Raw genomic sequence first — 26,095 nt, forward strand, 5'->3', positions numbered from 1 at the left:
ATCGGTTTCTGAGGGATTCTCTTCACAAAAATATTTATTTCAGCTATATAGCCACGTGTACAGTGTCTTTTGTTTGTTTTGTATTAGTTTACCATATAGTTGACACTGGTTTTACTGCATTGTTTTGATGAGTGAGATAGCAAGACACCCATGTAATTTTAAAAGAAACAAAGAGCTCATTTTAAACAAAGTATGGCAACCTCTCATTTAAAAAAAGGTTAGTGGAAAAAGGACTGGTGCCAAGGACAAATGCCCCCCACCCCCAGAGTTTCAGAATGTGACCTACAGAAATTCTACCCTTCCCTGGTATCTCTAATATCCCCATGAGAGGGATTACATATTCTACTTATCTCCATATAATTCTTCTTCTAGAACCAGCAAATTTCTTCTCTCAAATTCTTTGGTACCGAAGCTTATCTCCAGTGACAATAAAACTATTACAATTTCTGATCATGCTGAAGTACTACTGCCTCTCGCAGATTTTGCAATGTGACTGTCTCTGCAGATTTGACAGTTTAATTCTGGTTTATTAGCAGATCTTCAGTTTCATGATCTGGTAAAACAAACATGGACCCATTAATTTCAAGAAAATAATTACAGAGATATCTATCACAGCCTGGTAGGATGCATTTATGGTCACGCTGAGAGGAGTATTAATGAATTACTCTGCTGAACAGCAAAAGAAAGTGGTAACAGAATTCCAAACACTTTAACAGCAGAGTACAATCTGGAGCAGTAACATATTAAGAATTGAGATTATGCAATTGTGATGGAATGCTTGGAGTAAGCCTGGGTTTCCTTAATTGCACTCCCTCACTTGGTCAACGTCATGGAGCAGAGCTAGCTGGCTTTTAGCCAGGAGAGTGATGACCAGTCAGAGAAAGTTAAAATCTCAGAGTAGAAACAGGACAGAGAAGCCCCAAGTAAGGAGTAAGGGATCATTTTAAGGGTGTTTCAAACTGGGGTTGTAGTGTCCAAAGAGAGTTTTAGGCTAGATTTGTGACGATCTTAGAAAATAATCTTTAGGAAGAGTTTAGAGAGAGTGAAAGTGTTATTGTGATTAAGAACTCTATGGGAGAAAGGCTATTTTAAAAATGTATAAAACAGTGACTTTGTGTCTGAAAGAGTCTACAGTTCTGGGTTGGTTGAAATTATTTTAATTTATCCTAAATCAAAAACAGGTTACAGACTTAGAAGACTGATTCAAAGAAAAATTAAGAGGAAAAAAATATATTTTTGTCTCAGGAAAAGGTTCCATCTGATTTCTGACTTGTGGTGTTCGGAAGGTTTTTCATATTAAATTGGAGTTTCTAGCCTGATTATCCAAAATTAGAAAAAATTGATAGGGTAGTTAATACAGTTCTGCTGGGTTTCCTTGTTCTGCAACATGAGAGTGGGAACTGGATTGGAACTTTAATGTTTAAGGCAGTGGTTCTCAAACCAGGCTCTGGAGGCACCCCAGCCAGTCAGGTTTTCAGGATATCCAAAATGAATATTCATGAAAGAGATTTGCATGCACGGCCTCCACTTCACACAAATCTGTTTCATGATTATTCATTGCAGATATCCTGAAAACCAAAGATAGCAGCTTCAGAACTATTCAATTCTCTCTAGCACGGATGGTCTATCCTGCGAATGAGAAGAAGTATTGTGATACAAACTTTGAGCTGAGAAGTGAGTTCTTATTATCAATAATGCTGATTTCCAACTTTCCTCAATTATCAAGATTTGGGGGGTTCAAATTGATAGTACTATTTCATTAGAGTCACAGGTAAATTGTGTAGTTAAAAAGTGTTTCTTTTTGATGAAAAAGCTTCTTATAATTAGGAATTTTTTTGAACTTAGCCAATATGAACGATTGGTACATTCTTTATTGTTATCATCTCTTGATGACTGCAATTTGATCTATCTGGGTTGCTCAAATAGCTCATTGAGAATGATTTTTTCGTTTATCTAAGTTTGATAGTGCTTCTTCTTTTATATAAAACTTCATTGGTAGCCTGTCGTGGCCAGAATCTCATTTAAATGAGCTTGTTTTCTTTTTGAAGTGTTACAAGGGCAGATTCCCAACTGTATGCTCAGTCATTTTTGTTTTGTTTCCTCTAATAGAGCCTGAAGATTTATTGCTGATAACTTTTTTACATTTCCTATAGATAAGGAAAAGATTATGTCTTTTTGATGGGCTACTAGCAGTTCAGGGAACATGCTTATGGAAAGAAATTGCAGGATTGGTTTTCCATCTCAGTCCTACTTGTCTTTTAGGAAGCTTATAAAACCCATTAATTTAGAAAATGTTGTAACTAAAATCTTTGCTTTTTCTTTACTGCCTCTCAGAAGTTTGTTCTAGTTTCTTTAATTTGGAGTCCACTTAGAACTGTAAGGTGTTAGCGGGATACAAATCCGGATGTAATGTAACGTAAAGTTAACTTGAACTGTATTTCTAAGTGTATTCAAGAGAGAGCAGTGGAGACCCTGTTTGATAATCCTGTGCTGCCAAGATTTTTTACAGCTTTAATTTGTGTAGTTCAGATTATAGAAGTGATTTTGTGTGGCATGCGTTCTGACAACAAAAAGCTGACAGCAGCTTGCTAAGTGGAGAGGGAATACCATAGTCAGGTCTCAAACAATCATCTTTTGGTTTCAGTAGCTAGTGAACATGGTCTGTGCCTAAGAAGAAGCTGACAAAGTCAGATAGGGACAAACCTAGAGCTAGACAGGGAGAAATGGTTTCTCTTTTTATGTTCCTTAAATTTGGAGTAGTAGGTTCCTGCACCTGTGAGCTGACAGTGTGTATCGGACCAGACTTCAGAGCACAGCCTCAAGAAGCTAGTTTACACAAAAGAGCAGTGAGCCAGTGAAGAGCTAAGTAGTGTCATCATTATTATCCTGCGTGCACATAGACATGTTGATTACCCAGGTCTGAGGTAGAATTGCATTAAAGTTTATTTATTTATTTGTTGTATTTGTATCCCACATTTTCCCTCCGATTTGCAGGCGTAAAGGCATTCGCCAATTCTGGTATAATCAGTTACACAATGATGTTATGGTAGAATAAGGTTCATGTGGAACAAACATAATTATACTTACCTGAAGCTCTTGTTGACTTATGTTGTCATAGTAAAATGTCATGATAGAATCCTGAAGTAATACTGGGATTCCTATTTTGTATTATTGACAGAAATTTGTTATGCACTTTATAACATTACTGTTAGTTAGCACATCTCCAGACCGCCCAAAACACAGCGCCAAACCACTCCAACAAAAACTGCACTGGCTACCAATCAAAGAACGTATCACTTTCAAAATCTGCATGACTGTTCATAAAATTATTTACTAAAAACAGTCCTGTTCAGAAGAGCATACCCCACTGACCCAACATTAAAAATACCTGGACACCTGCGACACAATATATCTAAAGACCATAATGGACATTACCTGACTCTTCCTCCCCCTCTCCCTCAATTACCTACCATATCACCTTGTATTCACTCATACCTTGTATTTGTTCAGACCGAACCACCTAACGTCGTTAACGGTAATATGTAAGCCACATTGAGCCTGCAAAAAGGTGGTAAAATGTGGGATACAAATGCAACAAATAAATAAATAAATAAAATTTTATGTCGAGGGGCATAATCGAATAGGGACGACCATCTCTAAGGGCATCCATTTTTAAGGACATTCCACCGAAGGGGCAGGGAAAACCGTATTATTGAAACAAGATGGACATCCATCTTTCGTTTTGATAATATGGTCGGGGACACCCAAATCTCAACATTTAGATCGACCTTAGAGATGGTCGACCTAAATGTTGAGATGATCGACCTTAGAGATGGTCATCCCCGGTTTTCGGCGATAATGGAAACCGAGGACGCCCATCTCAAAAACGGCCAAATCCAAGGCATTTGATCATGGGAGGAGCCAGCATTCGTAGTGCACTGGAACCCCTCACATGCCAGGACACCAACCGGGCACCCTAGGGGGCACTGCAGCGGACTTCAGAAATTGCTCCCAGGTGCATAGCTCCCTTACCTTGGGTGCTGAGCCCCCCGCAAACCCCCGTAAAACCCACTCCCTACAACTGTACACCACTACCATAGCCCTTAGGGATGAATGGGGGCACCTACATGTGGGTACAGTGGGTTTCAGGTGGGTTTTGGAGGGCTCACATTTACCACCACAAGTGTAACAGGTGGGGGATGGGCCTAGGTCCGCCTGCCTGAAGTGCACTGCACCCACTAAAAACGGCTCCAGGGACCTGCATACTGCTGTGATGGAGCTGGGTATGACATTTGAGGCTGGCATAGAGGCTGGAAAAAAATGTTTTTTCATATTTTTTTTGGGTAGAAGGGGGTTGGTGACCACTGGGGGAGAAAGGGGAGGTCATTCCCAATTCCCTCCGGTGGTCATCTGGCAAGTTCGGGCTCCTTTTCCAGGCTTGGTCGTGAAAAAAAAAAAGGACCATTTAAAGTTGGCCATTTAGGGACGCCCTTCTTTTTTTTATTATCGGCCGAGGACACCCATCTCTTAACCATGCCCCTGTCCCGCCTTCGGTACACTGCTGACACGCCCCTGGGAACTTTGGTCATACCCCCGACAGAAAGCACTTGAGGACGCCCAAAATCAACTTTCGATTATGCCGATTTGGCGACCCTGAGAGAAGGACGCCCATCTCCCGTTTTGTGTCGGAAGATGGGCGTCCTTCCCTTTCGAAAATAAGCCTGATTGTTTTTTATTTTAACATCATTGTTACTCTTTTACTCTAATATCATCTTTAAATACCTAACAAGAAAAATAAGAAAACCTTAACATTTTACAGAATTTGTAATACCTTTTCTTCAAATATTGTAATAACTTGAAAATAACTGATTTGCATGTTACCCATTTCCTATTTTTAATATTAAATCACCTGGCTTGGTATAGAGATTAATTGGGGAATTCATTGTGACTTATTTAACATAATTTTTCCTGAAGTGTAATACCATGCTGCACCAACAGGGGGTTTACATTGAGAGTGAAGCAGAGAGAGACATCTACATCAGCTAGTTCTCATCTAAGCCTGAGGCCCACCAGCCCACTCCTAACCGTTCCCCATGCCGCTGGCCTGGGCAGGGCCATGATAGCAATGATACTCCACATGCATGAAGATACCTTCATAAAGAATGAACAGAGCCACAGCACGTACCAGTGCAGTGGGTTGAGAAAATTGAGACGTGGGTCTCTGGCAGAGTTGTTTCAGCCAGCAAAATGTCCATGGCTAACAGTTGCTTGACGAAAATCAAAACAATGACTGACATTGGACTACCTGTCCCAGCTAAAATATTTGAGTTTGTGTGCCTTGTAATAGGAACTCTGACCAATAGCTCATCTTCTGTAGTGTCCATGGACTGGAACATCTCTAGTCCAGAAGTTAGATTGTAAGCTCTTTGAGCAGGGACTGTCTTTCTTCTAAGTTTGTGCAGCGCTGCGTATGCCTTGTAGCGCTATAGAAATGCTAAATAGTAGTAGTAGTAGTAAGTCAATCGCATGTTGTCCTGCATTAACAGAGGAAGGAGTGGATAAGAACATAAGAACAGTCATAGTGGGTCAGACCAATGGTCCATCTAGCCTAGTATCCTACTTCCAACAATGGCCAATTCAAGTCACAAGTACCTCACAGAATCCCAAATAGAAGCAAGATTCATGCTCCTGATCCCAGGGACAAGCAGTGGCTTTCCCCATGTCAATCTCAATAGCACACTATGGACTTTTCCTCCAGGAACTTTTCTAAACCTTTTTCACACTAGCCACATCCTCTGGCAATGAGTTCCAGAGCTTAACTATTCATTCAGTGAAAAAATATTTCCTCCTGATCATTTTAAAAGTATTATCTTGTAACTTCCTTGAATATCCCCTAGTACTGTACTATTTGAGTAAAAAATCAATTTACATTTACCCGTTCTACACCAGTCAGTATTTTGTAGACCTCTATCATATCTCCCCTCAGCTGTCTCTTTTCCAAGCAGAAGAGTCCTAACCTCCTAAGCCTTTCCTCATATGAGAGGAGTTCCATCCCCTATATCATTTTGGTCACCCTTCATTGAACTTTTTCTTATAATGTTATATCTTTTTTAAGATACGGCGACCAGAATTGCACACAGTACTCAAGGTGAGGTTGCACCATGGAGCAATACAAAAGCATTATAATATTCTTTGTCATATTTTCTATCCCTTTCCTAATAGTTACTAGCATTCTGTTTGCTTTTTTGGTCACCACCACACATTGGGCAGATGATTTCAGCATATCATCCACAATGACACCTAGATCTTTTTCTTGGGTGCTGACTCCAAGGGTGGAACCTAGAATCAGGTAACTATGATTTGGATTATTCTTCCCAATGTGCATCTGCCATTTGCATGACCAGTCTTCCAACTTCCTAAGGTCTTCCTGCAATTTTTCACAATCTGCATGCATTTTAACAACTTTGAATAGTTTTTTGTCATCTGCAACTTCTCGTTCCCATTTCCAGATCATTAATATGTTAAATAGCACCAGTCCCAGTACAGTTCCCTGGGGCACTCGACTAGTCACCCTCCTCTACTCAGAGAAGTGGCCATTTAACATTATCCTCAGTTTTCTATCCATCAACCAATTCTTAATCCACAACAGAACATTACCTCCTATCCCATGGGTATTTAATTCTCAAGAGTCTCTCATGAGGGACTTTATGAAATGATTTCTGAAATCTAGATAAATTACAGCAACTGGCTCACCTTTATCCACATGTTTATTCACCCGTTCAAAGTGGTGAGGCAACACTTCCCTTGTTGACTCTGTCCCATTAAACCATGTTTGTCTATGTGTTCAGTGATCTTATTCTTTATAATAGTTTCCACTATTTTGCCCAGCACTGACGGCCTTCTTAATCAGTGCTTATGCTGCTTCTTGTTATCTTCATTCAGATCTTTTTTCATATTCTGAAAGATGTTCTTTTGGCTCTAGTAGCCTCTTTCACTTCTCCCTTTAACCATGCTGGCTATTGTTTGCTCTTCTATCTACCTTTATTAATATGTGGAATAAATCTGATCTGGGCTTCCAAAATGGTATTTTTAAACAACGTCCATGCCTGATTTAAAGTCCTAACCTTTGCAGCTGAGCCTTTCTGCTTTTTTTTAAACCATTTTCCTCATTTTATCATAGTTACCCTTTTGAAAATTAAATGCAGCTACAGTAAATTTCCTTAGTGACTGTACTACAGTTATTAAGTCAAATTTTATCATGTTAAAACATAAGAACATAAGAGTAACCATACTGGGTCAGACAAATGGTCTATCTAGCTCAGTATCCTGTTTTCCAAACAGTGGCCAAGCCAGGTCACAAATATCTGGCAGGAACCCAATTAGCAGCAACATTCCTTGCTACCAATCCCATGGCAAGCAGTTGCTTCCCCATGTCTGTCTCAATAGCAGACTATGGATTTTTCCTCCAGGAATTTATCCAAACCTTTTTTAAACCCAGATACGCTAACCTCTGTTACTACATCCTCCAGCAATGAGTTCCAGAGCTCAACTATTTGTTGAGTGAAAAAATATTTCCTCCTATTTGTTTTAAAAGTGTTTCCATGTAACTTTCTCAATTGTCCCCTAGTCTTTGTACTTTTGAAATGAGTAAAAAAAAAATCAATTTACTTCTACTCGTTCTTCACCACTCAGGATTTTGTAGACCTCAATCATATCTCCCCTCTTCTGTCTCTTTTCCAAGCTGAAGAGCCCTAACCTCTTTAGCCTTTCCTCATATGTGAGGAGTTTCATCCCCTTTATCATTTGGTCGCTCTTCTTTGAACCTTTTCTAATTCCGCTATATCTTTTTGAGATTTGGCAACCAGAACGGAACACAATACTCAAGGTGCGGTCACACCATGGAGTGATACAAAGGCATTATAGTATTTTTGGTTTTATTCATTATCTCTTTCCTAATTATTCCTAGCATCCTGTTTGCTTTTTGGGCCACCGCCGGTCAGATGTGTACCTGGGAGCATTTTATGAAGTCCACTGCAGTGTCCCCTAGGGTGCCCTATTGCCTTCCAGGGATGTCAGGGGGACCAGTGTACTAAAAATGTTGGCTCCTCCTACATCCCAATGGCTTGATTTTGTGCATTTTGCACTTGGACGGTTTTGGGTTTTTTTCGAAAATAGACCAAAAAATAAAATGTCCAAATCACAAAACCTTGTATTATCGAAAACAAAAGATAGACGTTTTTCTGTTTTGAAAATGACCTTCTTTGCTATTCAGATTTTGGACGTTTTTTGCAAAACATCCAAATTCAGACATAGATGTAATATCAAAAATGCCCCTCCACTTGTTCTGTAACTTTATTCTTTATAATAGTTTCCACTATTTTGCCTGTCACTGACGTCAGGCTGTCAGGATTTGAGTGGCTATCATCAGGATTACAGAGACATTTTGCTTCCAAGATAAGTCATATATGAAAATATTGATGTGGCAACTTGGATTTTTAATAATATTTCCTTAGCTTATTCTGCATCAGTAAGTTGTTTTGCTGGGGGGGGGTTGCTATTTTTTTGCTTTTTGAAGGACCATTTTGAGGTTCATTTATATGTGGAGTTTCATTTATGACTGATGATTATAGTGAGCCACCTTTATATTGTAGGCTTGTCTTACAATTAGGTGTGTCTCCTTTTCCACTGAGGTCTTTTTTTTCTCCACTTCATATTTTTGTGGCAATTTCTCTGATACAGAATATTACTGTAGAAATATTTGTTTTGGATGGTAATTGAAATCACCCATTATTATAGTGCTGCCCAACTTGCCAGCTTTCCTAATCTCTGTAAACATTTCAACATCCATCTGTTCTGTCCCTGCAGACGGTAGTACAGCCCTACAAGAATACTCCTTCCCTTCACACATAGAATTTCTATCCATAATGATTCCACACTGGTATCTGTTTCGTGTGGCAGGTTTATTTTATTTGACTCAATTCCCTTTTTAACATATAGCACAACCCCCCCCCCCCCCCCCCTCAATTTGATCCTTTCCATCATTGCGATACAATTTATACTCTGTTAACACAGTGTCACATTGACTGTCCTCTTTCAACCAAGTCACTAAGATGCCTATTATATGTACCTCATCATTTAGTGCTATATATTCTAACTCTCCCATCTTATTTGTTTAGGCTTCTAGCATTTGTATACAGGCACTTCAAACTGTGTTTTTTCCTTTGATCTATAAGCTGCTTAGAAGTTGAAAAAGTTGAAGGTGATAATGTGCATCTTTTATCCTGCTCTCTCATTAAGCACATCTGGCTTACTTTCAGCATTGTTGAAACCTCTCTTTTGGGATTCCCTAAATGTCCTGTTTCAATAGCATGCTTCAAGGATACTCCACACTAGAGAGTTGCACGGGGACAGAAATCCAACCCTTCCCCACTGGAATCCAACCCGTCCCCATTCGTCCCCATAGGGAATCTAACCCGTCCCCGTGGGGAATCTAACCCATCCCCGCCCGTCCCCACGGGGAATCTTACCCGTCCCCACCCATCCCCGCAAGAATTTAACCTGTCCTCACCCACAAGAATTTAATGGTACATTAAAAAAAATTCCTGTCAGCTCTCTCAGTCTCTGGGTTTGAGCCACAGCACTGCAGGCAAGGAAGGAACGGAAGTTGGAACGCTCTGGTGCGCACATATAAGACTTCTCTGATTCACTGGCACTGTGTGCTAAGAGATCACCACATGCACGCGCAAGTAGGTCAGGTGACATCTGTTGCTCATGCTTATGTCAGAGCTGAGGTCTGCGCATCAGCCCGGAAGCAGAGAGGATTAATAGTAATAGTAAATGACAGCAGATAAATACCGGATCGGTCCATCCAGTCTGCCCAATAGTCACAATCATTATCAATTCATGATTAAATCAACAATGAATATAATATTATATACTTGATTATGGTCTTTCTGTGGCGTTTCTGGGACTTAGACCATAGAAGTCCACCTGGCCCTATCCTTATGTTCCAACTGCTGGAGTTGCCCTCAAATCCCACTCCAGCCTATTCATCTTCTCATTTGCGGGACACAGACCATAAAAGTCTGTCCAGAACTGTCCTCATGTTCCAGCTACTAAAGTTGCTGTCTAAACCCTTTCCAGCCCATCCAAAACCAGATTGACATATATGAGACACAGACCATACAGGTCTCCCGGTATCGGCTCTAGTTCATCACAGCCAGAAACATCATGTAAGTGTCACGCGACACATCCACACACATGCAGCCATTTAAGTTTAGGTTTTTTATAACTTCCATTTTCCAAATAGAGATCCTCTGTGTTCATCCCATGCCTTTTTGAATTTCATCACCATTTGTATCTCTACCACCTCCTTAATGGAGGTTTTCCACATCTGTGCTGTTAAAGCAAGGAGGAGGAGAAGGAGACAGCACTCAAAGAACTTGGTACTCGGTAGGTGAGAAGCTGGTGCAAGTGCAGCATACACTTCCACGGGAACCCCACAGGAACTGCTTCTGTCCCCACGGAAACCCCACAGGAACTGCTTCCATCCCCACAGGAACCCCACAGGAACTGCTTCTGTCCCCATGGGATCCCTGCAGAACCGCTTCCGTCCCTGTGGGAATCCCGTGGGTTCCGCGGGATTCCTGCGAACCCCGTTCCCGTGCAAGTCTCTACTCCACACCGAACGATACGCTCCTAGGCAACTGTCGGCTTCCCTCCCCCCACCCCCCATTCTAGTTTAAAAACAGCTCTAACTCCTTTTCCAAAGTTAGCGTGAGCAGCCTGGTTCCATCCCAGTTAAGGTGGAGTCCATCCTTTCAGAAGAGTCTCCCCCTTTCCCAGGATGTTGCCCAGTTCCTAACAAATCTAAATCCCTCATCCCTGCACCATCGTCTCAACCACGCATTGAGACTTTGGAGCTCTGCTTGTTTTTTGGATCCTGCATGGAAAATGCTACACTGGAGGATCTGGACTTCAGCTTTCTACCTAAGAGCCTAAATTTGGCTTCCAGAACTGCCCTCCCACATTTTCCTCTGTCATTTGTATTGTTATGATCACTGTTTCCCAGTGGACCCAACACCATTAGCAGTTGTACTAAGTCCTGCATTCTTCTAAGGACTAGATCTAAAATAGTTCCCTCTTTTGTTGGTTCCTGGAACAGTTGCTCCAAGAAGCAGTCATTTATTACATCTAGGAATTCTACCTCCCCAGCACTCCCTGATGTGGCAGTTAACCACTCAATATGGGGTAATTAAAATCACTACTATATAGAATCTGTAGAGCTCAATATCATGCCGGTAGCTGAATTTATTTGTAAAAGTTGCAATTTTTACAATTATTGAATGGTTCATTAAGCCCAGCATCCTGTCTCCAACAGCGGCTAATCCAGGCTTCAAGAACCCGGCAAACCCCCAAAATTTAATAATGTTCAATGGACTTTTCCCTCAGGAATCTGTCCAAACCCCCTTTAAACTCCGTAAGGCCAGCTGCTGTCACTACATTCTCCGGCAACGAGTTCCAGAGTCCAACTACATGCTAAGTAAAGAAAACTTTCTCCTGTTTGTTTTAAATCTACCATATTCTAGCTTCATCTTGTGTCCCCTGGTTCTATTGTTGTTTGAAAGTGTAAACAAATGCTTCACATCTGTCCGCTCTACTCCACTCATTATCTTGTAGACTTCTATCATATCACCCCTCAGCTGCCTTTTCTCCAAGCTGAAGAGCTCTAACCTTCTCAGCCTTTCCTCATAGGGAAGTCGTTCCATCCCTTTTATCATTTTCATCGCCCTTCTCTGCACCTTCTTTAATTCCTTTATATCTTTTTTGAGACCAGAATTGGACACAATATTCGAGGTGCGGTCGCATCATGGAGTGATACAATGGCATTATAACATCCTTGTGTTTGTTTTCCATCCCTTTCCTAATAATACCCAACATTCTGTGAGCTTTCTCAGCTGCCGCAGCACACTGAGCAGAAGTTTTTAACGTCTTATCCACGATGACTCCCAGATCCCTTTCTAGGTCTGTGACTCCTAACGCGGAACCTTGCATGACATAGCTGTAATTCGGGTTCCTCTTACCCACATGCATCACTTTGCACTTGTCAACATTGAACTTCATCTGCCACTTGGATGCCCAATCCCTCAGTCTTGCGAGGTCCTCCTGTAATCTTTCACACTCCTCCTGCGACTTCACGACCCTGAATAATTTTGTCTATCTAGCCTTTTGACCCAAAACAATAGCAAAAACTGATTAGAAGTAAGGGACTACCTTTGCATGGTCCATCCTAAAACGTTTAAGCTGTTCCAGTTGGATAGGCAATGCCTTAAAAGGTGGAGGACAAAATATTTTTTATTTTAGTTTAACTTATTTGACATAATTTATTTGAAAACTTCCCATATGTAGATATAAATATCATGAAATGACAGTTGAATATCACTAAATAGCTTAAAAAATTATTGTAGCTGGTAGAAACAGCACTAATAAACTCTATTTTGTGCTAATTTGTCTTCACTGTTCGATATAATACAGTTGGCCAAATTTCAGTGAGGAAATCCTGTTTCCTGATGGATTCAACTTTATGTTAACTATTGTAATTTGCTTTGGGAAGCGTGGTGTTAAAGATGGAAAGCGGGAAGAAAAGTGGAAGATGGCAGACCAGAGGAGGAGCGAGGGAAATTATAGACCGGTGAGTCTGACGTCGGTGCCGGGCAAGATGGTGGAGGCTATTATTAAGAATAAAATTGCAGAGCATATACAAAAACATGGACTGATGAGACAAAGTCAGCACGGATTTAGTGAAGGGAAGTCTTGCCTCACCAATCTAATGCATTTTTTTGAGGGGGTAAGCAAACATGTGGACAATGGGGAGCCGGTTGATATTGTATATCTGGATTTTCAGAAGGCGTTTGACAAAGTGCCGCACGAAAGACTCCTGAAGAAATTGCAGAGTCATGGAATCGGAGGTAGGGTATTATTATGGATTAAGAACTGGTTGAAAGATAGGAAGCAGAGAGTAGGATTGCGTGGCCAGTATTCTCAGTGGAGGAGGGTAGTTAGTGGGGTCCCGCAGGGGTCTGTGCTGGGTCCGTTGCTTTTTAATGTATTTATAAATGACCTAGAGATGGGAATAACTAGTGAGGTAATTAAATTCGCCGATGACACAAAATTATTCAGGGTCGTCAAGTCGCAGGAGGAATGTGAACGATTACAGGAGGACCTTGCGAGACTGGGAGAATGGGCGTGCAAGTGGCAGATGAAGTTCAATGTTGACAAGTGCAAAGTGATGCATGTGGGTAAGAGGAACCCGAATTATAGCTACGTCTTGCAAGGTTCCGCGTTAGGAGTTACGGATCAAGAAAGGGATCTGGGTGTCGTCGTCGATGATACGCTGAAACCTTCTGCTCAGTGTGCTGCTGCGGCTAGGAAAGCGAATAGAATGTTGGGTGTTATTAAGAAGGGTATGGAGTCCAGGTGTGCGGATGTTATAATGCCGTTGTATCGCTCCATGGTGCGACCGCACCTGGAGTATTGTGTTCAGTACTGGTCTCCGTATCTCAAAAAAGATATAGTAGAATTGGAAAAGGTACAGCGAAGGGCGACGAAAATGATAGTGGGGATGGGACGACTTTCCTATGAAGAGAGGCTGAGAAGGCTAGGGCTTTTCAGCTTGGAGAAGAGACGGCTGAGGGGAGATATGATAGAAGTGTATAAAATAATGAGTGGAATGGATCGGGTGGATGTGAAGCGACTGTTCACGCTATCCAAAAATACTAGGACTAGAGGGCATGAGTTGAAGCTACAGTGTGGTAAATTTAAAACGAATCGGAGAAAATTTTTCTTCACCCAACGTGTAATTAGACTCTGGAATTCATTGCCGGAGAACGTGGTACGGGCGGTTAGCTTGACGGAGTTTAAAAAGGGGTTAGATAGATTCCTAAAGGACAAGTCCATAGACCGCTATTAAATGGACTGGAAAAATTCCTCATTTTTAGGTATAACTTGTCTGGAATGTTTTTACGTTTGGGGAGCGTGCCAGGTGCCCTTGACCTGGATTGGCCACTGTCGGTGACAGGATGCTGGGCTAGATGGACCTTTGGTCTTTCCCAGTATGGCACTACTTATGTACTTATGTACTTATGTAGAAAGAGTAAGAGAAGGGGAGGGATGCAGCTACACAAACCCTGATGGCTTGGTTCCTTCCTGGATTGTATACACTCAGCAGGCTTTCATTTCTGGTGTGCAGTGTGCTGTCTATACAACCTGGAAGGCACATGGCATTGGGAATTTGTGTAGCCATGTCTCCTGGCCAGTGGCGTAGCCACAGGTGGGCTTAGGCCCACCCAACAGTAGCACATGTTTAGTGGTAACTGGAGGGAATCCCAAGCTCTGCTAGCTAAAGATTTTCCCTTGATGGTAACGAAAGCGCTACTCTTCATGACACCGGCACCTGCGCATGTTCAGTTTTCAGTGCATGCCTGCTGCCAAGGTGGAAAGAAGTGTTTTCCCACCAGCTGAGATATTTTTTTTTTGGGTGGGGGGTAGAAAACTTGGTGCCCACCCAATTCTTGCCTAGGCCCACCCAAAATCTGTTGTCTGGCTACACCCCTGCTCCTGGCACAATAAGGAGGAAAGGGGGAGAGGGGGACAGGGAATTGCTGGACCATAGGGGTGGAGGGGTGGAGGTGGAGGGAACAAATAGAGGGAATAGGGAACTGCTAGACCATAGGGGTGAAGAAGAGAGAAGGGTTGAGGGGTCAAGGAGATGCTGGGCTACAAGGGTATAAGAAGGGAGAGGGAGGGGAGATATTGGCATGGTGGAACAATGTGGGCAGAGACAATGAAGGTTCTCAAGGAGAGATGAGTGAGAGGAAGATGGTAAGTACAGAGGGTAAAATTGTATAATGAGGAGTGGGTGAGAAAAGAAGTTTAGGGAAGGAGTGAGACAGAAGAGGTAGGAGTGAGAGGAGAAGATGGAAAGTTGATAGGTACTGGTAAGTGAAATATAGGTGGAGGACTGAAGAGAAGATAAAATCTGAGGGGAGAGACAGAAAACAGAGAAAGAGGAAATGTGTCAGAGACAGATATAGTGAGGGAATAGAAGAAGATAAGAAGGAAATGGAGAAAGGACAAATGGACCACACCCACTGGAAAGACAGCAGAAGACAGACAGAAAAACAGAAAAGAAACTGGGACCAACTTGCTTGAAAAAATAAAATACCCAGACAACAAAGGTAGAAAAAAGTGTTTTATTTTGAATTTATTTGGTGGAATATGTTAGCTTTGGGAAATGTGCATCACAGATGTCTTTTGTAATTTTTTTCAGTACAAGAAAAAATACATTTTTGTTTTCATTTCTCCCATGTTATGCAACATGCCTAGTTTGAATTCTTGGGGTTCCCAATTCAATTTTTATCTTTATATTTCTGAAGTGATCCCTTGTTCTGTATTTGGTATGTGACCAAGGTGTGGTATTCTGTGGGCAACTAGTTTCTGCGTAGAACTCTTTAGCAGTCTCATTTGTTCTGTTTTACCAGTAGTAAGTAAATGTGCTGGTCTTCTAGGGCTCTGTGTAGTATTTGTAGTGCAGGTATATTGGTGCTCTAGGACCCACTGTAATATTTATAGTACTAGCTTTTCATAGGTGAATATGGTGTAGTATGTTTTCTGTATAGATTTTAGTGTCTTTAGTGTGTTATTGGTGTTATTTCATAAACTGTCTGGCTGTATTTGAAAGTAGGCTCTAGGACAAGGCTCACCACTATCACCTATACTTTTCAATATAATGACGATCCCACTGGCCAAATCCTTATCAAAGCAAGGCCTCAACCCGTTCATCTACTCAGGCGATGTCACAATATATATACCCTTCAGACAAGATCTAACAGAAATTACCATCGAAATCAAACTCAGTTTGAACACCATGGACTCACGGGCAAACTCTTTTCAACTAAAACTGAACACTGAAAAAACACACTGCCTCATCCTCTCATCTCAACATAACAAGTACAAACCCAAAACCTTAATCACCCCAGATCACACCCTCCCTATCTCAGATAGCCTGAAAATACAATCCACCACAACCTCACACTCGAGAGCCAAGTGAACTCCACGACAAAGAAAATGTTCCACTCAATGTGGAAACTTAAATGCGTAAAACCTTTCTTCCTGAGGGAAATATTTCGCAACCTAATACAATCAATGGTACTAAGTCATATGGATTATTGCAACGGAATATATGTGGGATGCAAAGAACAACTCACAAAGAAACTCCAGACCGTCCAAAACACAGCAGCCAGGCTGATATTTGGTAAATCGCGATTCAAAAATGCCAAACCCCTACGAGAAAATCTGCACTGGCTTCCAATCAAAGATCGTATCACCTTCAAAATCTGCACCCTGGTCCACAAAATTATCTACGGCCAAGTCCCAGGATACATGATAAACCTCATAGACCTACCAATCAGAAACATAACCAGATCATCTCGAACATACCTAAACCTCCACTACCCAAACTGCAAAGGCTTTAAATACAAAACAACCTATGCATCCAGCTTCTCCTATATAAGCACCCAACTATGGAACACACTGCCAAAAGATGTGAAAACAATCTATGACCACCTAAACTTCAGGAAATTACTAAAAACCAACTTGTTCAAAAAGGCATACCCCAACGACCCAACATAAACACCTACACCCTGCAACACAACAAAACCAAAGCTCATAATGGACCCCTCCTCAACCCCTATCGTACTTGAAATACATGTACCTTTATCCGACCTAAATATCACCTTGTATTTGTTTCTCTACTGGACTTGGCGAATGCCTTTTTGGTACTATGTAAGCCACATTGAGACTGCAAATAGGTGGGAAAATGTGGGATACAAATGTAACAAATAAATAAAAAAAATAAAAATAAACAGAGAGATACAGAGAGGAAGTGCTAAGAAGTCCAGCTGGAGAAGACGAGCTGGTTTCTTCTTTGCCCAAGTAAAATGCATATTTATCCTCCAGACTTCCCTTTGGAAGAACACAGCAATACTGTAAATAGATAGAGTAAGGAAGAAGATTATACAAAAATTGTACATGTCAACTGTCACCTTAAGTATCTGTACTGGAATGTACAAATTCCGTAAACCCTTCACAGCATGAAGCAACCGTTACTGCCTGGGCTGCGTTATCATTTAAGAGACAGAAAGTGGATGAGTGGATGCTCTGCCCTCACATCAGTCCAAATATTTATGTAGCCCGTAGCCCACTGATGCTGTACTCCTAAAACGGTTTCAATGAAAGGATAAAGTAGCATGCCTTGAATTTGATTAAGAAATTAGCTCATTAAATGGAATTCATGGTTTTAGAGTTGAACATACTCTCAGTCTTAAAGGAGAATTTTCTAAACTTTACAAAGAGAAGTGAGACTCCCTCCTGCCTGACTGAAACACTTCAGCTGGCAAGTCATTTAGACTCATCTGTTAGAAACCTTATTTGCCAGCTACCTTAAAAGATTGTCTTCATTTTCCAAATGAAACTGATGGGCCCTGTTGGCAGTTATGTTGCCTGTAAACAGAGGAGATTTATTTCCTTCCTAGACATACAGATAGAATCTGCCAGGTAACTATGTAGAGCAGCAAAAAGCTGAGCCGGGTCTGAGATATTCTAAGATAATCAGCCAATTACCTTGGCTAAGTGAGAGGCTATGATGGGCTGACAACCTGAACTACTGTTCTGTACAGTTCTCATTATTATGAATCACCACCTAAGGTTCAGTCAACAGTACCTGCCACTTTTTCCCAGCATTCAAGGCAATCCTCATCTTTGCTTATTAAAAAGATGTAACAAATGGAGTGGCATGTTTGGACAGAGAACAGTGGATTCTTTTCTCCCATCTTATGCATGAACACACGGTGCTGGTCTAGCTCATATTACTCAAATCACTTAGGATTTTTGCATATTCATGGCCGAGGCCAGATACTTTGGTGCTTGTGACTGTCAATTAGTGTTTGAGAACTAGCATGGCTGATTGGAAGAAAGAAATGTTTGTAGGAAACTTAGATTTGAGAAGCATTTTTCTTTCTTGCCTGGGAAACATACACATTTATTTCTCACATTCTCAAATGCTAATTGGCAGTCACAGATAGAGCCTAACCAGCCTCAAAGATGCCCACACTTATGTATTTATTCCCACACACAAAAGACTCAAATCTGAAAACTAAAGCAGCAATATTTTGTAAGCACTGACTAAATTAGACTCAGATATTCAATGCCAGGCCCAATCCGAGTACCTTTTGCATCAGGGGTATACACAGAACGGTAAAATAATGACTACATAAAGAAACACAGTGAAGAGTCTAAAATTTGGGTGAAATGGATATCAAAGTTGGAATACAATAGTTAGCCATACTGTCCCCCAGGTTCTATAAAGGGTGCCCCAATATCCACGCCCAAATTTAGGTGTGATCCTGATATGCATGCAGAACCTAATTGATAAACGAACCAATTAACACGAATAACTGGATGCTAACAATAACTGTCACCAATTAGGGGCTGCACATCCATCTCCCATAGCACACTACCCATAAGGGGACATGGCCATGGGAGAGGCATGGGCGGGTCAGGGGTGTTCTCAAAATATGCATGCAGTGTTATAGGAATCCAGGCTCCAGGCTCAAGTGGAGGAGTGGCCTAGTGGTTAAAGCACCAGTCTTGCAATCCAGAGGTGGCTGGTTCAAATCCCACTGCTGCTTCTTGTGATCTTGGGCATGTCACTTAACCCTCCATTGCATCAGGTACAAACTTAGATTGTGAGCCCTCCTGGGACAGAAAAATATCCAGTGTACCTGAATGTAACTCACCTTGAGCTACTACTGAACAGTGGCATACCAAGTGTGGGGTGGTGGGGGTAGTCTACTCTGGGTGTCAGCAGGGGGGGTGTTCTGCTGGAGCCCCAGTCCCCACCTGCCTACCAGTTCTGTGGACAGACAACCCTCTTCACACCTGACCCAGCCTTTTAAAAAAATCTGTGAAGCTGCAGTGCAGTGCCTCACATCTGTCTGCTCTGTGTGTTAAGGAAGCAAATCGCCTCATCGGCTGGCCTTCCTTCACTGTGTCCCGCCCTCCCGGAAATAGGAAGTTACATCAGAGGGCGGGACAGAGTGAGGGAAGGCCGGCCGATGAGGCAATTTGCTTCCTTTACACGCAGAGCAAACAGACGCAAGGCGCTGCGCCGCCACCTTCACAGATTTTTTTAAAAAGGCTAGGTCAGGTGCCGGGTGGCAGGAGAAGAGGGTTGTCTGTCCACGGAGCTGGTAGGCAGGTGGGGAATGGGTCAGGGAGGGGAGGGGGGCTCAGATGGGAGAAGGGGACTGGGTCAGGGAGGGGGGCTCAAATGGGAGAAGGGGCCTGGAACTGAGATCTGATAAGGGGGCAGGAGGGAGAATGGGTCTGGGGCTGAAAATGGGGGCCCTAATGCAAGGCATGTGGATGAAGGGGACTGGAACTGGGGGCTGAAAAGGGGCAGGGGCTGAAACTGTGGGGACTGGGGGCTGAAAAGGGGGCAGGGAGAAGTGGCTGGGGCTGAAGTTCGGCACTGGTGGGAGAAAGGGGCTGGGGCTGAAACTGGGGACTGATGGGATAGTGGGGCTGAAACTGGTGGCTGAAAAAGGGGGGCAGGGGGAGATGTGGGCTGGGGCTAGAACTAGGGGCAGGTGGGATAATGGGGCTGGAAATTGGGGCTGAAAAGAGGGGGCAGAGAGAGAGAGGACATATCCTGGATGGAAGGGGGAGCGAGAGGGAGGGCAGACCGTGGATGGATGGGAAAGGGAGGACAAATGGTAAATTGAAGGGGCAGAGAGAAAGGGCAGACAGTGGATGGAAGGGGGAGAGAGAGGGCAGACGGGCAGATGGTGGATGGAAGGGGCAGAGATAGAGGGCAGATGGTGGATGGAAGGGGCAGAGATAGGGCAGATGTGGATGGAAGAGAGAGAGTGGGCAGATGTGGATGGAAGGGAGAGAGAGGGCAGACATTGGATGGAGGAGACGGCAGAGAGAGAGCGAAGACAGATGCTGGATGGCAGGAAGACAGTGAAAAGAAGATGAGGAAAGCAGAAATCAGAGACCACAAACTGTAAATAAAATATATATATTTATTTTTTTGCTTTAAGATAAAGTAGTATTGTAGCTGTGTTAATAAATGTTTATAAATAGAACATGGAAATAAGATAATCTTTTTATTGGACTAATTTTAATACATTTTGACTAACTTTCAGAGACCAAAACCCCCTTCCTCAGGTCAGGATTGGATACTGTAACAGCAATATACTGTATTGACCTGAGGAAGGAGGTTTTGGCTTCTGAAAGCTAAATGTATTAGTCCAATAAAATGGTATTATTTTTTTTCTATATTTGTTTTATTTCTATTTGTTAATTTGTAAAGTGGTGATTGGTATTTGCTAGTTTTTTCAAATTTACATTTTCTGTTTCTGTGGTGTTGCATTGTATGCAGAATCTAGCATCGAGGGGTTTCAGTTTAAAGTTTGTCTAAATAGAAAGTTTATGATTACTTATTCTATAGTGGATTAGGGTGTATCTGTGTTTGTGAAAAAGACATGGCTTTCAGTTGGCAATGACTGTGCAGGATCGATCTGCACTATTCTGTCTGGTTTCATTTTACAATAGGTGAATTGATGTTCTAGTGCTCACTGTAGTGTTTAAGATGCTTTCCTTTTCCTTGTGTGACCCATAGAAATTACTGCTTATAGTATGCTAGAATTGCTCTATAGGTCCTGAGTGTTTTATATTCTCGGTATGCCTATTACTGGATTTTGGAGGGGAGTGTTAAAGAATGACCGGCCCGGGGTGTCAACTACCCTAGGTACACCACTGCTACTGAAAAAGGTGTGAGCAAAATCTAAATAAATAAACTTGTGCACCAGGATTTACAGGTTTCAACTGGCGTAAGTCCTCATGCCCAAAGTTGGGTGCAGGAATCCTCCCTAGGCATATATCCCGGAGAACCCTTTATAGCATAATGCTGAGCGTTGATTTTTCCCGGTGCTGTTTACTGAATCTGGTCCTATATATCTGAAGTAGCCCACTGTACAGCTGTGCAAGAAACATCACAAAATTCAGGCATCTTTGGCCAAAGGCTCTGCCCAGACTCTATCCACCCCAAAACAGCCTCAGTGCTGCGGAAATCAGTACTAATATTCAGCAGCGCAATCCAGAACTACTGCAGGAGCCTGGTGGTATTTTCCACTCCCAGCGCGCTACATTATTTTTGTAGCACCAGTCCTTACCCGGTGGTGATCAGGCAGCGACACATTCCCCCGAAATGGCCATGTGCTAAATGGTTCACTTACCGCATTGCCATTTCTTGTCCTCAGAGAAAGATATCCTTTTACCTGCTGCGGTAAAAGGGGGCCTCATCGCAGGTCAAAAACAAACTTTTACCGCAGCTTACTACTACTACTACTTAACATTTCTAGAGTGCTACTAGGGTTACGCAGCGCTGTACAGTTTAACAAAGAAGGACAGTCCCTGCTCGAAGGAGCTTACAATCTAAAGGACGAAATGTCAAGTTGGTGCAGTCAAGATTTCCTGAATAGAGGTGTAGTGGTTAGGTGCCTAAGGCGACATTGAAGAGGTGGGCTTTGAGCAAGGATTTGAAGATGGGCAGGGAGGGGGGGCCTAGCGTATGGGCTCAGGGAGTTTATTCCAAGCATGGGGTGAGGCGAGGCAGAAAGCTTAGTAAAAGGACCCCTAAGTACTGCTCAATATTAACAGCTGAGCTGCCCAGAACATTTTAAATATTTCACATTTTTCACCTTTATTTGATATATCATCAAGCACAGTAAATCTAAGGGGCTGTTTTACTAAAGCTTAGTATGCGCTAATGGACATTAGTGTGAACTAAGTGCCACATGGCCCATAGGTAGAAAAGGATGCACAACATTTAGCCTATGCTAATTTCTATTAGTGTGCACTAAGTTTTAGTAGAAGGGTCCTGTAAGTGATTTACAATCTAAGTGGTTAAATTGTTTTCAGGATTCACCCTTAACTTTCTCAAAACATTCTTTTTTTGAATCATCATAAATTTAATACTTTCATAAAAATCATTTTCCTCATTTACTTCAGGAGGGAAGACAAAAACCTGACCAGTAATTCTCTAAAAATCATATAAGGGATACATTTTTCTAGGACTAACTTTAGTAGTTGTGGAGGGTAATCTTATAACAGGTTACCTAGGGGTCCTTTTACCAAAGGAAGGTAAGGGATGTGCCAGCTTGACGCACAGTGATTCGGCCCTAACGCTGGGCTTGCCCAGGACACCAGTGGTAGTTCCAGGTCTCTTGCATGCCATTTCCAGCACTAGAAACTACACTTGTATTTTCTATAACTGGGGGAGGTTTGCCCAATAGTAATCACTGTTAGGTTAGTGCCAGAGCCCTCACTGCCTCTTAAGGGCTCCAGCAGTAAATGGCCACACATTAAATTTTATAGTTACTGCATGGCCATTTACTGGCCCTTTAAAGAAAAGGCCTTTTTACTGATGGCAGTAAAAGGTGGCCTCAGCGTGCGGCAATCCCACGTGCCAATACCACCACGAGCCACCTTTTACTGCTGTTTGGTAAAAGGGCTCCCTAGTTTGGCAGGCCAATTAGGCATCTATATTGAGGTTATTTTATATAGACACATAGGTCCCTTGGCAATCAGTGATTTTTAAGGCACTGACTACCATGGGCAGAATTTGACATGGATACTCAATGCTGGGCCTTATCTGTACACCAGCTCTAAATATCTAGGTCTTGCCTGGGCACTGGGTTTAGCTGGCTGCAGCCTAATATTAAGACAGGTATCCTGATAACAATCTGGATAATTGTAGGGCAGATAGTGTCACAGCAATCTCCCTGGAATTCAGTAGTACAATCTAGTTATATGCCACTGAAAATCTGCACTTTAATAGAACAGTACCCTCTCATTCCCTGTGAAATCATTTTAAATATCAGGCCCATAAGTGTCTAGTGTCTTTATAAAATAGCCTTACAAATGCTGCAGAAGTCAGCATGAAAATACAGCCCCATACTCCTATTTGGGATCTGGGGTAAATGTACATAGGTGAAGCCAAGGCGGAGGGAAACTGAGATCCTATGACAAATAAACAGATACAGGCAAACAAGGAAACTTAAAAGTTAGGCGCAGATTATAGAATGGTGTTTATGCCTGGGGATTGTGCCTAACTTTAGACATGGCCACTTGCACCAACTGAAACATACCTAAATTAGACGCATATCCCCCATAGTCTGTAAGAACAAGTGTAAATGCTAGGAATGCCTCCGTTCCACCCATGGATGCGCGCCAAAAATGAAATTACTGTAAGGGCCAAATGGTAGCCATGCGATAACTCCATTTTGGCATGCATTGGGCGTGCATAGAAGCTTAAGCGGCTTAGTAAAAGGGCTGAGTGACAACAGCAAATTATCACTGAACATCAGTGGTACTTGAATCATTTCCAGTGGCCACTTTACATCTGGACATTCAGCACTGATATCCAAGAATCAGGCAGCGATGAATATCCGGATATAGATTTAAACGCTATGGTCAACATTTAAGCTCTGGAACTCTGTGCCGGAGGATGTGGTAGCAGTGGGTAGTGAATCTGGGTTTAAAAAAGGTTTGGACAAATTCCTGGAGGAAATGTCCATAGTCTGCTATTGAGACAGACATGGGATACTACTGCTTGCCCTGGGATTTGTAGTATGGAGTCTTGCCACGATTTGGGTTTCTGCTAGTTACTTGTGACCTGGCTTGGCCACTGTTTGAAAAACAGGATACTGGGCTAGATGGGCCATTGGTCTGACCCAGTATGGCTACTCTTATGTTCTTATGTTATAGATGGGGAAGATAAGATAAGATATATTGTGTGTGTGATTTTAGCCTCAGTTTTTTTTTTTCTTCTAACAATGTTTTTCTAACTTTCTGATCATTCCCACAGCAGCTCTTAAAATGCAGCTGATCTCTGAAAGTGCTGCACATGATAGAATGCATGATTAAGGGCATGGAGCTGAACTGCAAGCTCCTAAAACCAGAGCAAAGTCAGACTGTGACCAGAACCATTCTAATCTATAATTGGACACCTGGTAAATATAAAACAAAAAATAAATTAAAAACAGTAACTGTTAAAATCTATCACAGTGGTGTTCTAAAACCCCCAACTGTTTATTTAAAATATTTTTTGAAGGAAGTGTAACTAAGATTTCTGATTCTAAGGGTTTAGAAATTGTGCATTTAGATGTTTGAGTTAGATGCATTAGGAGGATAGTGAAGATCTGTGTATATTAGGTTTATTTTTATCATGAAATTAATTTTTAGATACATTTTAGATGTATTCCATTTTTACATATCTTTATTATTCAATATTTAAAATGTGTATTCTCTCTTTCTCTCTGCCCCACCTCTTTATCCCTAGCAGTCATATTTTCTTCCTCCCACCCTCTCATCACCCAGTTTCTCTCACTCATCCCCCTACCTTATCCCCAGTAGTCTCCATTTTCAAATATTTTGTCTCAAGTTCCTCTCTCTCTCTCTCTCTCTCTCACACACGCGTCACCTAGATAGGATTTTATATAGTGCTGGGGAGGAGACGGCTGTCTTGGTACATGTGGGTACTAATGACATAGGAAAATGTGGGAGAGAGGTTCTGGAAGCAAAATTTAGGCTCTTAGGTAGAAAGCTGAAATCCAGATCCTCCAGGGTAGCATTTTCTGAAATGCTACCTGTGCCACGCGCAGGGCCCAAGAGACAGGCAGAGCTCCAGAGTCTCAATGCGTGAATGAGACGATGGTGCAGGGAGGAGGGCTTTAGATTTGTTAGGAACTGGGCAACATTCTGGGGAAGGGGGAGCCTATTCCGAAAGGATGGGCTCCATCTTAACCAGAGTGGGACCAGGCTGCTGGCATCGGCGTTTAAGAAGGAGATAGAGCAGCTTTTAAACTAGAAATGGGGGGAAGGCCGACAGTCGCTCAAAAGAGCATGGTTCGGGATAAGGTATCTTTCAAAGATATCACCATAACAGGGAAGATAGAGTATCCTGATAGTGAGGTTGCAAAAGAGATTGTAGTAGATCGGGTATCTTTAAATAACAATAAAAATCAGACAAAAGATTGCCAATTAATACTGTCAAGTACTAAGCATGATGTACTTAGGAACAACAAACATAGTTTGAAATGTCTATATGCGAATGCCAGGAGCCTAAGAAATAAGATGGGGGAGTTGGAATATATTGCACTAAATGAAAAATTAGATATAATAGGCATCTCTGAGACCTGGTGGAAGGAGGATAACCAGTGGGACACTGTCATACCGGGGTACAAATTATATCGTAGTGATAGGGTGAATCGGATTGGTGGAGGGGTAGCATTGTATATTAACGAGAGCCTTGAATCAAATAGATTGAAAATTCTGCAGGAAACAAAACACTCCTTGGAATCACTGTGGATTGAAATTCCATGTGCAAAGGGGAAAAGGATAGTGATAGGAGTGTACTACCGTCCGCCTGGCCAGGACAAACAGACGGATACGGAAATGTTAAAGGAAATCAGGGACGCAAACAAACTGGGCAACACAATAATAATGGGGGATTTCAATTACCCGCATATAGATTGGGTTAATGTAACATCTGTACACGCAAGGGACATAAGATTTCTTGATGAAATCAAGGACAGCTTCATGGAACAGCTAGTTCAGGAGCCGACAAGAGAAGGAAAAATACTAGACTTAGTCCTTAGTGGTGCTCATGATCTAGTGCAGGGGGTAACGATACGAGGGCCGCTTGATAACAGTGATCATAATATGATCGGTTTTGATATTGGCATTGAAGGAAGTGAAACTAGGAAATCAAGTACGCTAGCGTTTAACTATAGAAAAGGTGATTACGACAAAATGAGAAAAATGGTGAAAAAAAGACTGAAAGGAGCAGCTCGCAGAGTAAAAAACTTGCATCAGGCGTGGATGCTGTTTAAAAACACCATCCTGGAGGTTCAGGACAAATATATTCCACGTATTAGAAAAAAGGGAAAAAAGACTAAACGTCAGCCGG

Source organism: Microcaecilia unicolor, chromosome 1 (assembly GCF_901765095.1).
Source record: "Microcaecilia unicolor chromosome 1, aMicUni1.1, whole genome shotgun sequence".
Taxonomy (NCBI): Eukaryota; Metazoa; Chordata; class Amphibia; order Gymnophiona; family Siphonopidae; genus Microcaecilia; species Microcaecilia unicolor.